The following is an 11,144-nucleotide window of genomic DNA, read 5'->3' as shown; positions in this document are numbered from 1 at the left end:
TTCCCCAAGGGGCTCATGAAACTAATTTTTTTGGAAGAGTGAAGGAACCCACATGAAAATAACAAAATTTACATCACATTGTGTCTGTCTGGCTCAATTTCTCAATGAAACAGCTGTCATATCTTAAGATATTCAGGGCAACATTCCTTTTATAGCTCTGTTGACATAATTAATATGATGTTTCCGTGAAATGTAATATTTCTAAGTTATGCAAAGTCCTAATGTTTATCTACCACAACAAACTGATAATATTTCGAAGGATGAAGAAATAGATCAAGAAATAATAATTAATGAAATACACATTTTCAGGTAGTACCATTTACAATAGCCAAGTGTAAATGAAAATATCTATATCTGTACTTGAATAAAAAACAACAGATTTATATGAGGAAAACTACAGAAATTACAAGAAATCAAGTGTGACCTCAGCAAATGGGATAATATCCCATGCTCCTTGACCAGACGACTCAATGTAGTACAGTTATCAGTTCTACTCAAGGCACTAGACAAGTTTAATTCACTCCTGACAAAATTACCCTCATCTTTCTTCAAAGAATTGCAAAAACACTGATTACTAACTTCATATGGTAAGGGCATAGGTCAGGGGTTGAACCTACAAACTTCTCCTTGGTAGAAAGATAAAACTGTTCTCATAAAAGACTTAAACCTACAGAAGCCCTTTGTAGGCTGGCTTTGAGTTGGAATTTTGGGGTCATTTAGGATTTTTTTGTGGCATGTGATTTTTAGGGCTTTAAGGTCATTTATTTTTTTTTGCGCATTAGGGTAGTTTGGGCTTTAAGAGTGTTTTATAAGGTTTAAGGGAGTTTTCAAGGGATTTAGGGGTGATTTTTTGGTGTGTATAGGTATTTTTTAGCAGGTAGGGGTGTTTTTAGTGATCTTACAGGGTTTCTTAGAGATTTTAGGGTATTTTAAAATATTTTATGTGTTTTTCCCCAGCATTTTATGTTTTGTTGGGGCTTTCATGTTGTCTTCAGGGCATTTATGTGGTTTTGGAAGTTCATGGTTTGGGAATCTTCTAGGGATATGATTTGGAAGTTCCACGTGTTTTGGGAGGCATTTAGTGTGTTATTTGTGGCTTCAGAGTGTTATTTGAATTTTAGGGAATATTATGGCTTTTCAGACATTTTAAGGCTTTTAGGGTGATTTTAGTGTTTAAGGGTGTTTATTAGGCTTATATGTGTTTTTATGGCTTTTAGTGTTTTGTTAAAATTTTAGGGTGCTTCTTAAGGCATTAGAGTGTTTGGGGGGATTAGGTTTTGGTTTTCAGGGCTTTAGGGTTTTGTTGGATTATTTTTTGCTTTCATGGTGAATTCATGTCTATTAGGCTGTTGGACTTTTACAGGGTTTTATAGTGCTTCGGGTTGCTTTGTAGGGATGTTCTAGGGGTTTTAAAAGACTTTTAGCGTGTTTTTAGGGCTTCACGTGTTCTTTATTTTGCGTTTTAAGGCATTTGCATAATATTAGGGCATTTATTATGTTTTCGGGACGTAAGGAGTTTTTTTTAAGACTTATGGCGCGAGGCCTCCGCCATGGCGCCGGTGAAGCTGCGCGCCGAGAGTCGGGGTTTGCGTGGCGAAGCGCTTTCTCCAGTGGAAGTCACGAAGAGGGACTTGAAACAGAGAAGGTGGCGATCGAATCATCCGAAGGCTTTTTCGGGGAGCGTCCGCGAGGGGCAAGGCTTTGCACTTCGAAGAAAGCTAAAGATTCAGCAGTTACAAGAAATTGCTTTGGAAGGAAAGAAAGTTTCAAACCTCACGGGAATCCCAGTTCACAGATCAATACCCAGACCACCTGAAACATCTCTATTTAGCTGAAGAAGAAAGGCTCAAGAAACAAATCAGAAAAGTTCGCCAGCCTTTGCCAGAAGGACAAGTTGCACCACCTTTGCCAGAAGATCACGCCAGCCTTGACCAGGCTGTGTCTGAGGAACAGTGCAGTCTGGACCATCCTCTGCCAGAAGAACATTGTAGCACCGCAGTAAACTCCTTTGCTACCCTAAAGACAAAGAGGAAGAAAACATCCAATCAGAAAGCACAGGAAGAAAATTCACAGATCCAAGCCAAACGTGCTGCTAAGAAACAGGAATTTGAGCGGAGGAAACAGGAGCGAGAAGAAGCTCAAAGACTCTACAAAAAGAAGAAAATGGAAGTGTTCAAAATATTAAGCAAAAAGACTAAAAGGGGCCAACCAAATTTGAATTTACAAATGGAATATCTTCTTCAAAAAATACAAGCAGGAAATTAAATCAGATACATCCTTAATCAGTGGCTGAAGCATCTGCATATGTCGACTATTTCTGAATGGACAAGGGGACTTCAAATCTTCCAAGGGAAAGTTCCATTGTCTTTTCAGTACATCTTTCACAAACTTTTTGAAACTTTCTTGTGCAATGTGCCTCTTAACAGCCAGCTAAATATATGAGCATAAACTGTATTGCTAAGTTACACTAAGTGTAAAATGTTGCAAATGCTCTTTTTTTAAAGGACATTTTCTATACAGGTTGTACATTATAGGACTTGTTTTAATTTGTTTCTAAAGAAAAATAGATTGAAGAACCGAAAGCACCTTCTATTTGGGAGCAGACTCAAACATAAATACTTTTGTAATATGTAAAGTAAGTACAAAATGTTTTATAGGAACAGCTTTAATGCAGTGCTTCAATTTACACAGTGTTCAGCAATTGCGATCTGCGATTCATTTCAACAATGGAGGCCAACAGTCCTGCTTTGCTTTTATTTTAAATTAAGTGCATTTTGCTGGGAGATGGACTTTCTAGAAATATCAGGGCAGAAATTTTATTCAGGACAAGTAGTGCTGCAACTACCTTGTGGCCCACTATATAAGGATATGATCTCTAAGAGCAGATGTGGGCATAAGGACTCAGTCATTAGTTGTAAATATTTCCTGAAAGAAATGAAATACTTTCTTAATCTTTGGTCATTCAGATAGTCATGTAAACCAGTAGTGTTGCAACAAGAGTTAAGCTTTCCAGATCTGTGCAACTGTATTGTAAGAACACTGTCACTGAAATGTGTCCCCTGTTGGTGCCCTTGGGAACTAAGGCAAGTACTGGGATGTTTCTTCTGCTTATTTCTTGGCAATCATTGAAAAACATGTTGGCAACAATCATTGCAAGCAAAAGGTTTGTAATAACAGTCATTTAAAAATTGTGATTGCGTAATGAAATGTTAAAAGTGGTAACGAATGTCGCCTGAAACTGCATTACAGCTGTAGTAGTACTTCTATGTACACTATCAATTGATTCTGCATTCTAAAATGCAATGGGGAGAAAGACCTGCGATCTTTACTTTGGGAAAAGCAGCCACATAACTGAAGGGGAAGCCAGAGAGATTGCTTTGGCACGATCCCAGCTTATTGCATTGACAGACAGAATGCAGTAGGAGATGCTGAGTTTATTAAAGAAGGTTGCACAAGATAGGTTACCCTTTTACACTTCTCACACAAATTGTCCACTGACATTAGTTACACTGTGTCGACCTTCTTCCAGATTGCACCTCGTTTGTTCCCTTTGCAGTATGTTTCCCTTCCTCCTCCTCTTCATTTTTGCTTCTGAGAAATTGTTGACCTTTCGTTTTCAAATAGATTGGTTTTCAAACAAAGGTACCACTCACATCATGGAGTAGCCTTTGTGTACTATTTCAATAAAGGGTGATTTCACAGGATAAAAAAAAATTAGACTTATGGCGCATTAGGGTGTTTTAGAAAGCCTTTTACCATGTATTTAATGGTCTTAAGATGTTTTAGAGAGTCTTTAGGGGTGGTCTTAGCATTTTAGAAATATTTTAGACGTTTTAGGGTTTTTAAGGCATTTATAGTGTTTTTAAGACTTTTAAGGTGTTTTTAGAACACGGCTGACAGGTACACACTATTTCAATCAGGCTCTGGTTAGTGCCTCTCAATCAATTGGTGACATGGGAGTCTGGATAATGGATTACCTTTACTCTGCAGATGAGAAAACGCACTCAAAAAGACACAGGTGTTGACCCACAGGCACACAACTGGTTAACAACAAAGACATATTCACAACCAGTGTTGGGAGCCAGAGCCCTAAGCCCCACATACCTGTCCCCAGCCGAACAGTCAATCTATCCTGAACCATCAAATGATCTGAGCAGATCCTCCCACCCAACTCCCCTTCCCATGCCAAATATTTTATTTCAGAGGATGGCAGTGAATCTGCAGCTCTGAGAGAGGGACATATCTGATCGGAGCACATGGAGCAGATGAAGGGGGAGGAGGGGAATGTGGAGCACATCCTGGCACACCAGGACTTGAGGATGATGTTCCCACTCAGAGAATCCAGTCCACATAGAAGACCACATGGCCAGCCCCACGATGAGACAAGACACCCCTCAAAGACCCATAGCCTTAGAGGGGACAACACTGAAGACTCAGTGTGGGAAATGCGCCCGAACTAATCCTGCCACACCGAGGCATAACACTAAGGGGGTACAGCAGAAGAGCAAGAAAACGAAGCATCAAGGTCTCCAGGGAATGCCAAAGGATGACTTTGGGGCCAGTACTTGGTACACCAACAGACTGGACTGGAAAACACTCTTAAAGGCCAACAAACCGACCTTGAAATAACGATGAGCCACTTCTTTCTTGTTGAGTTGTTTTCTTTCATTGTCATTGGATTTTGGTTGTTTTGTTGCTTTTAGTGCTTGGTTTTGCTGTTTTGTTTTGTGTATGTTATTACATCTACAGGTCTGTCTAAATAAGATAGGCTGGATGAACAATCTGGAGGAGAGAAAACAGGACCAACACTTCTGGGGAGACATGGGAGAGAGGGAGGTGTGGGGAAAGGTAGTAGTGTTAAGAAACCCAGAGAAAAGGGAAGAACAGGTGATGCAAATCAGTGGTGACGGGGATGTAGGAGGCCTGGTAGGGAGTGATCAAGGGAAATGGAACCAATGGAACCAAGAGGAATTACTGAATTACTGAAGCACAAATGAAAAGTGAGCATGGCAGTGGGCCCAAGAGGCAAATCAAAGGGAATAGAAAAGCAAGCTAGGAAGCAAGGGTCAATTATAGAGGTTTAAAAAAAGGCATGTACATATTTAAATATATGAGCATGGGGAAATAGATCTATGTCCCTATATTTATAGGTTTTGTATTAAGGTAGCAGATGGACATTGGGCCTCCGCTCAAGGACTCCCTCGTTGCAAAAATACTGTTCTATTGAATTGGCATTCTATGATGCTCACCTTCCCTACACGATCACTGAACACAAAGCAGGTACATAAGCAAATGTGGTGAAGAAAGCTAATGGTGCCCAGCTATCAAATATATAGCATCTGAGGTCTTAAAGGCTTAAAGGAAAACAAGCGCCCATCTAGCTCAGAAGAAACAAAGCCCACATGGAAGAAGCACACCAGCTTGTGCGATCATGAGGTTTTGAAAAGATTTGGTAGCAGGCATCATCAGAACAAAAAAAATCTTATCCTTGCGAATGAGCGGGGAGTGCTGGGTACAGACACAAAGCCCATTTACAGTCCTCTGGACATCCCTAACAGAAGGGTGTCAGGGAGGAGATAAACCAAGACAGGTACCAGATAATAACGATGAAACACAGCTTTCCCCTAGTTCCTACATGTTTCCTATCTCCCACTATCATGATAATTTACAAATCAGGCTAGACTAGAGAATGTACACTTGGACAGATAGGAACAGGAAACATGGGGAATCCAGGGTGGATGAGCCCTTGAGGACCAGTGTTATGAGTGCAGACTCGGGAAGGGTGGAGGGAGGGTAGGTTGGAAAACGGAAACCGTATACAGGGATCTACATTTAACCTCAACAGAAAAGTGGGTGAAGGAACATCAGACAGTGCAAGATATGAGAAAATAATTAGTAAATTATCAAGGGTAGCTCGAATGGAGGGGGAAAAATGAGGAGCTGAGGCCAGGGGCTTGGGTGGGGTGGAGAGTGGATATTTTGAGAATAATGAGGGCAATGAATGTACAAATGTGCTTTACACAACCGATGTATATATGCATTGTGGTTAGTGTTGCATGAACAATTTAAAAAAAGGTCTGGACAGAGGGCACATGCAAGGATGATCTCAGGCTGGATTAGATCAGCAAAATCACCTCCTGGAGTTGCCTCACCCTGTGTCTATTCCTGAGTCAGGCATGAAGCTTAGGGCCCATAGTCCCAGGAGCTGGACAGGGAGGGAGGCGGGGTTCTGAGGTCATTCCATAGGGGCAATGGCCCTCCTGTCCTGCCGGGCCCACCCTCCTTTGTAATCCTGCTGGCTGGAGCACGGCTTTCATGGAGTTCACACCATGGGAGCTCTACTACTCATGGGGGATTGGCAGGAAGCCTCTGCTTATGCGCACACACCACCACCTAGCTGGAGGATCTCTGTTAACAAAGCCTGAGGCAGACAACAAGCCCACTAATTGATGCTGTAAGAGATACAATCAGCATCCAGAAACCTGCAACTGGGAGTAAGAGGCAGCATACTTGGCCCCAGCCACTCCCACTGCCATCTTCAAGGAGTGACATTCTAAAGCAGAGGGTTTTCAAAAGGCACTGCCAGGACTGTGGAATGAGCAGCTCATTTGTGGACATGGATACTGTGTGATCCAGAAGTATTACCTCTTCCTTTCCATTCAGGTGAGACAAAAAAAAGTTCCAAATAGAAAGCCATGCATCTAAACAGTATCCAATAGCCACTCATGTGCAGTGCTGCTGCCTCCAAAGAGCTTTCCTAGGTTTTTCTCTCTGTGGACAGATATACCTTGGTCCTTGGCTCTGCATGAGAAAGAATTCACGCCAAAGCCAGGTTTGTGATCCAATTGTGTTTTAGGACAGATAGGGAGGCATGGTAGGCAACCCTGGTGGACCCCAGTGGCTGAATTGAATTTACTTGGCCTAGGTGGGTCAATGTGGGTGCAGCACCCACCCAGGTGTACCTGGCCTTCCTGACTGGAAACCTGGACCTCTGAGCACGCTCGGTGTGCCACTCTTTCCTGGGTGGCTAGCTTGGCCCTCTGAGCATGCATCATGGACAACCTAGTCCCTATGCTAGCTACCTAAAATTTACACCCTGAAGAGATATGGACCCAAATCTTTGGGGTACAAGGCGACGACATCTTTAGGTACTTCCTGCTGGCAAAAGGGTGAAGTGGGGCTTTGGGTCCATACCCTTTCTACTCTGCTGGGAGGGGTTGTCCATTCAGGTCTAGGATGGATAAGGTTGAGGTGGTCCAGGAGATGGTGGTCCTAGAGGTGGCACACTTGGTTCAGAGGGCTTGGTAACTTGAGAACTTCTGGAAAAACAAACAAACGGACAAAAGGGTGAACAGTTTAACTGAGACAAGGCTAGGCTTGTGAGGTGGCAGTGCCCTTGAAATTAGGTGAGTGTCACAGGAAACAAAAAAAAAATCTTAGGATTATCAGGCATGTGTGTTTGTTCGTTCTAAGTATAGGCATGGGAGTAAAAGCATCCACAATTTCCCCTTGAGGGTACAGGGTTTGGGAACTACTGGGTGCACTGAGATCACTGTTTCATTTATGATCCTAATGTTTGGACCCATTGCTAAGAACCATGCTTCTATTTAATCCTATTATCCCTCAATTATTAACTTTGGTCAAACAAATTTTGTTTTCATTAATTACTTTCATAGTTATCTATCTATCTATCTATACACACACATTTAATTGAATGGAATGAAAAGGTCATGCGTTATAGCGTTAAATTGTAATATTGGAATACTACAGCGGGAGTCAACAGGGATCAAAAGTAAAGTAAGTGTCTGAGTCATTTTTAATTTTCTTGGCTTCAAATTGAATAAAAGACTTGTAAATTACCCAGAGACCAAATTCCCATGGTGCCTCCTTCAACGTGTAGAATGTTCAGGGATGTTTCAGGGCTGGGAGAGTAGTAACCCCTAAGTCCAGGATCCCTTAGGGCAGGGGTCCTCAAACTGTTTACACAGGGGGCCAGTTCACTGTCCCTCAGGCCGTTGGAGCACCAGACTATAGTTAAAAAAAACCAAACTATGAACAAATTCCTATGCACATTGCACGAATCGGCTACTAAGTAGGACATGCAGAGGCTGCAAAAACACCCTGAGGGTGGGATAAATGTCGTCAGGCCACATGTGCCCCACGGGCCACAGTTTGAGGATGCCTGCCTTAGGGGTTCCTGGGTGCACTGGGGATGAAGGTCTCTACTGCTCCTCAAAAGGAGAAATGCTGTAACTTCTGGCATTTCGGCCCACTTTCCAATCACTTTACAAAACTGTTCCAGGTGAATCAGGGTTAGAAGGGAAAGTGTACCATTCTCTGGCCACCATTCTCCTTTCTCAAATAAAGTTGCATAGTGTATCAGCTTTTGTTTGTCTAGCCTCTGTGTCAACTCTATCCCAATTGGACAGGATTCATGCAAGGGGGCAATTCCTGAGTATGAAGCTGCTAAGTCCCATCTAGAAAGCACAAAAGAAGGCTATGTAGAGCTTGCTGCCTCAAGGTCAATAAACCCCACTTGAGAGCGAGCCCTTTGTTGCCCTGAATCTGTTGCCTCAGGAAGATGCCCCAGCAAGAAGTAAGGGATCAAAGACAACTCACTGAGGGCGACTTTAAGTCCAACCATTATTCTAGACAAGCTAAGAGGACCACTGCTTGGAATGGCCCCACGGCCTTCCAAGATGCCTGCTGCGGGAGCAGACTCTCAAATCTCTGAAGGGAAGGGGCATCTGGAAGCTCAGGGAACCTTAAGGGAATTGGAATTTCTGTCTGGAACATCGTGGCAGTGGAACTGTGTAGTAAGAGCTTTCCCCAAAAGTGCCTTAAGCAGCAACACTGAAAGCCTAAAGGTAACAGTTACTCAGGTAGGGTTCCATAGGCCATTGGCCTAAGCCTGGGCCACAGAAAACCAGCCTGTAACAAGGAACAAACCTACACTGGTAGAACACTAACACTATAACACCTCAAGTTTTAAATTCAGGAAATAATTTTAAACATTTTTATTCTTTACTTTCATAGTTATCAATATGTATATATAGCATTCAAATATATAAAACGTGCAATGTTTTTGAAATGTAACCAAATTGTCACATTGATAATTTATAAGTTTGGTACCAGATAAGTTTCAATTAAATGTTTTAAAAATGTTGTGCTGGGCATTATAGGGCTAAAGCAGCTTGTTTGAAAAGCCAGGAGAAAGGGAATGGAGGGGAAAAGGGAAATATTTGGCTCCCAGGACAAGGCAGGGCTAACTCCCAGGTCTATTCAACCAGCTCCCTAGGCAGTGCCCTTCCACATGTTTGGGCTGGTGGGCACCATCTTGGCCAGGGTCACAGGCCCCGTTTCCCCATGGCCACAATGGCGGCTATATAGGATCTCTGGGAAAAGCTTAAACAGCCTTGACAAGAGTGAAGCCATTATGAGCTGACAGAAGGCACCATGTAAAGTAAATAAAGTAGCTATGAACTGTAAATGAACTAGCTGATATAGGGGAGTGCACATAGGCTGTGCAGATGTGCCCAAGGGAATGTCCCAAAGGATATGGATGCTCAGAAGATTCGCGAGAGCGACCAGAGCAGTCTTTGTTCAACTAAGAATGACTAACTGCAACACCCTGCTTCTCTACTCTGCCTGCTTGCACACCTGCACATTGCAAAAGTATAAAAACCTTTGGACAATTAGACTGGGGCTGCTCAGGAAAAAAACTTTTTCTGATGAACTTGCCAGCGGTCGGAGTAGTTTTCTTTCTGGGAATGGACAGTGGCTACAACATTTCGAGGTGCACCGAGATCCAATTGCCACTGTTTGGGCTTGCTTAGAAAGGAAACCTCCTTAACAGGAGTGCTCTCCCCAGAACTACGGATTTCTGATTTCTCTAGGCCAGGGGTCCTTAAACTCTTTAAACAGGGACCAGTTCACTGTCCCTCTGATCAGTTGGAGGGCCGAACTATCGTTTCAATAAAACTATGAACAAATTCCTATGCTTCCTGTACATACCTTATTTTGAAATTTAAAAAAAAACACACAAACAAACGGGGCACAAACACTCAGCGGACAGGATCAAGGTCCTCGGCTACCCGCATGTGGCTCACAGGCTATTGTTTGAGGACCCCTGCTCTAGGCGCTCACAAAGAGAATGTAGTTTCAGCCCTAAAGCCTGGAGACTCCGCAATTTGTTTAAAGGTGATTGGACAGAAGGAGTTCCTGATTTGCCCATGCAAGACTCGTTTTCCCTTCCCCTATTTCCCAGAGTTCATAGTTATGTTTATGGGGAACCAGGACATCCCTATCTGATCCCTAAAATTGATGCGTGGATTGACATTGCCACTAATAAGCCAGCATAAACAAAAGACTTACTTCCTCCTGCAACAGAAAGGGTTCTTGTTTCAAGATTTCAGGAAACATGGCAGGACCAGAAAAAAAATAGACCCAAGGTCCTAAAACCACTAAGGTGGAGGCCGCCCTTCCCCAACCCCTCCCCATACCCCTCTGTCTCGGCTTTATTCCTTTTTGCAGGAGGACTCTGGGAGTGGGAGAACTAGCTTACGACCCTTCATTATCACTGCCACCCTGTCAGGTGCATGGGGCTGGAGAGAGAGAAATACTCACAACTCCTTTCTGAGTCCACACCCCAACATACACTAGGGCTGGTATGGGATCTCGACCGCCCCACCCCCCAAGAAGGATGATTCGGCAGCAGCCATTCTCCACTCAAGGCAAGCAGCCCCAACACCTGGGGAAGACCCCTGAGTCCCTTTTGGGTATATATCCCCTTGTATTCCAGTGATTTGTATAATTGGAATCAACAAAATCCCTTTTTCTGACAAAGCAGGTCTGATTCCTTGATAGAAACGGTTTTCCATATGCATTAGCCCACCTCCAGAAATTGCCAGCAACTTCTCCAGGTGCTGTTCACAACACAGGTACAGTAGCCCTGCCAGAGAGAGGCCCTGTAAGCAGTCAATGGACATGATGGTCAGACAGCAGGCACTCCCCATGTGAGGGAAACTCTTTTTGCCACTGCACGAAAAATGTGAGATCCAAACTCCTTGCAAGGCACAGAAGGCCTAACCAGGTATCACCAGTTTCTGTTGCAGGCCCTCAGTGGAACAGCTAGAAAACCTATG

At 43.2% G+C, this 11,144-nt stretch overlaps 1 pseudogene; it reads left to right on the top strand.

Annotated features, from left to right (window-relative positions):
• The first annotated feature begins 1,545 nt into the window (after positions 1 to 1,545).
• On the top strand, positions 1,546 to 2,337 carry LOC142443403 (thyroid transcription factor 1-associated protein 26-like; annotated as a pseudogene).
• The last annotated feature ends 8,807 nt before the right edge of the window (positions 2,338 to 11,144 follow it).

This window comes from Tenrec ecaudatus, chromosome 3 (assembly GCF_050624435.1).
Source record: "Tenrec ecaudatus isolate mTenEca1 chromosome 3, mTenEca1.hap1, whole genome shotgun sequence".
In the NCBI taxonomy this organism is placed as follows: Eukaryota; Metazoa; Chordata; class Mammalia; order Afrosoricida; family Tenrecidae; genus Tenrec; species Tenrec ecaudatus.
Note: the sequence above shows the minus strand (reverse complement) of the source record. Positions and strands in the feature narration are given on the sequence as shown.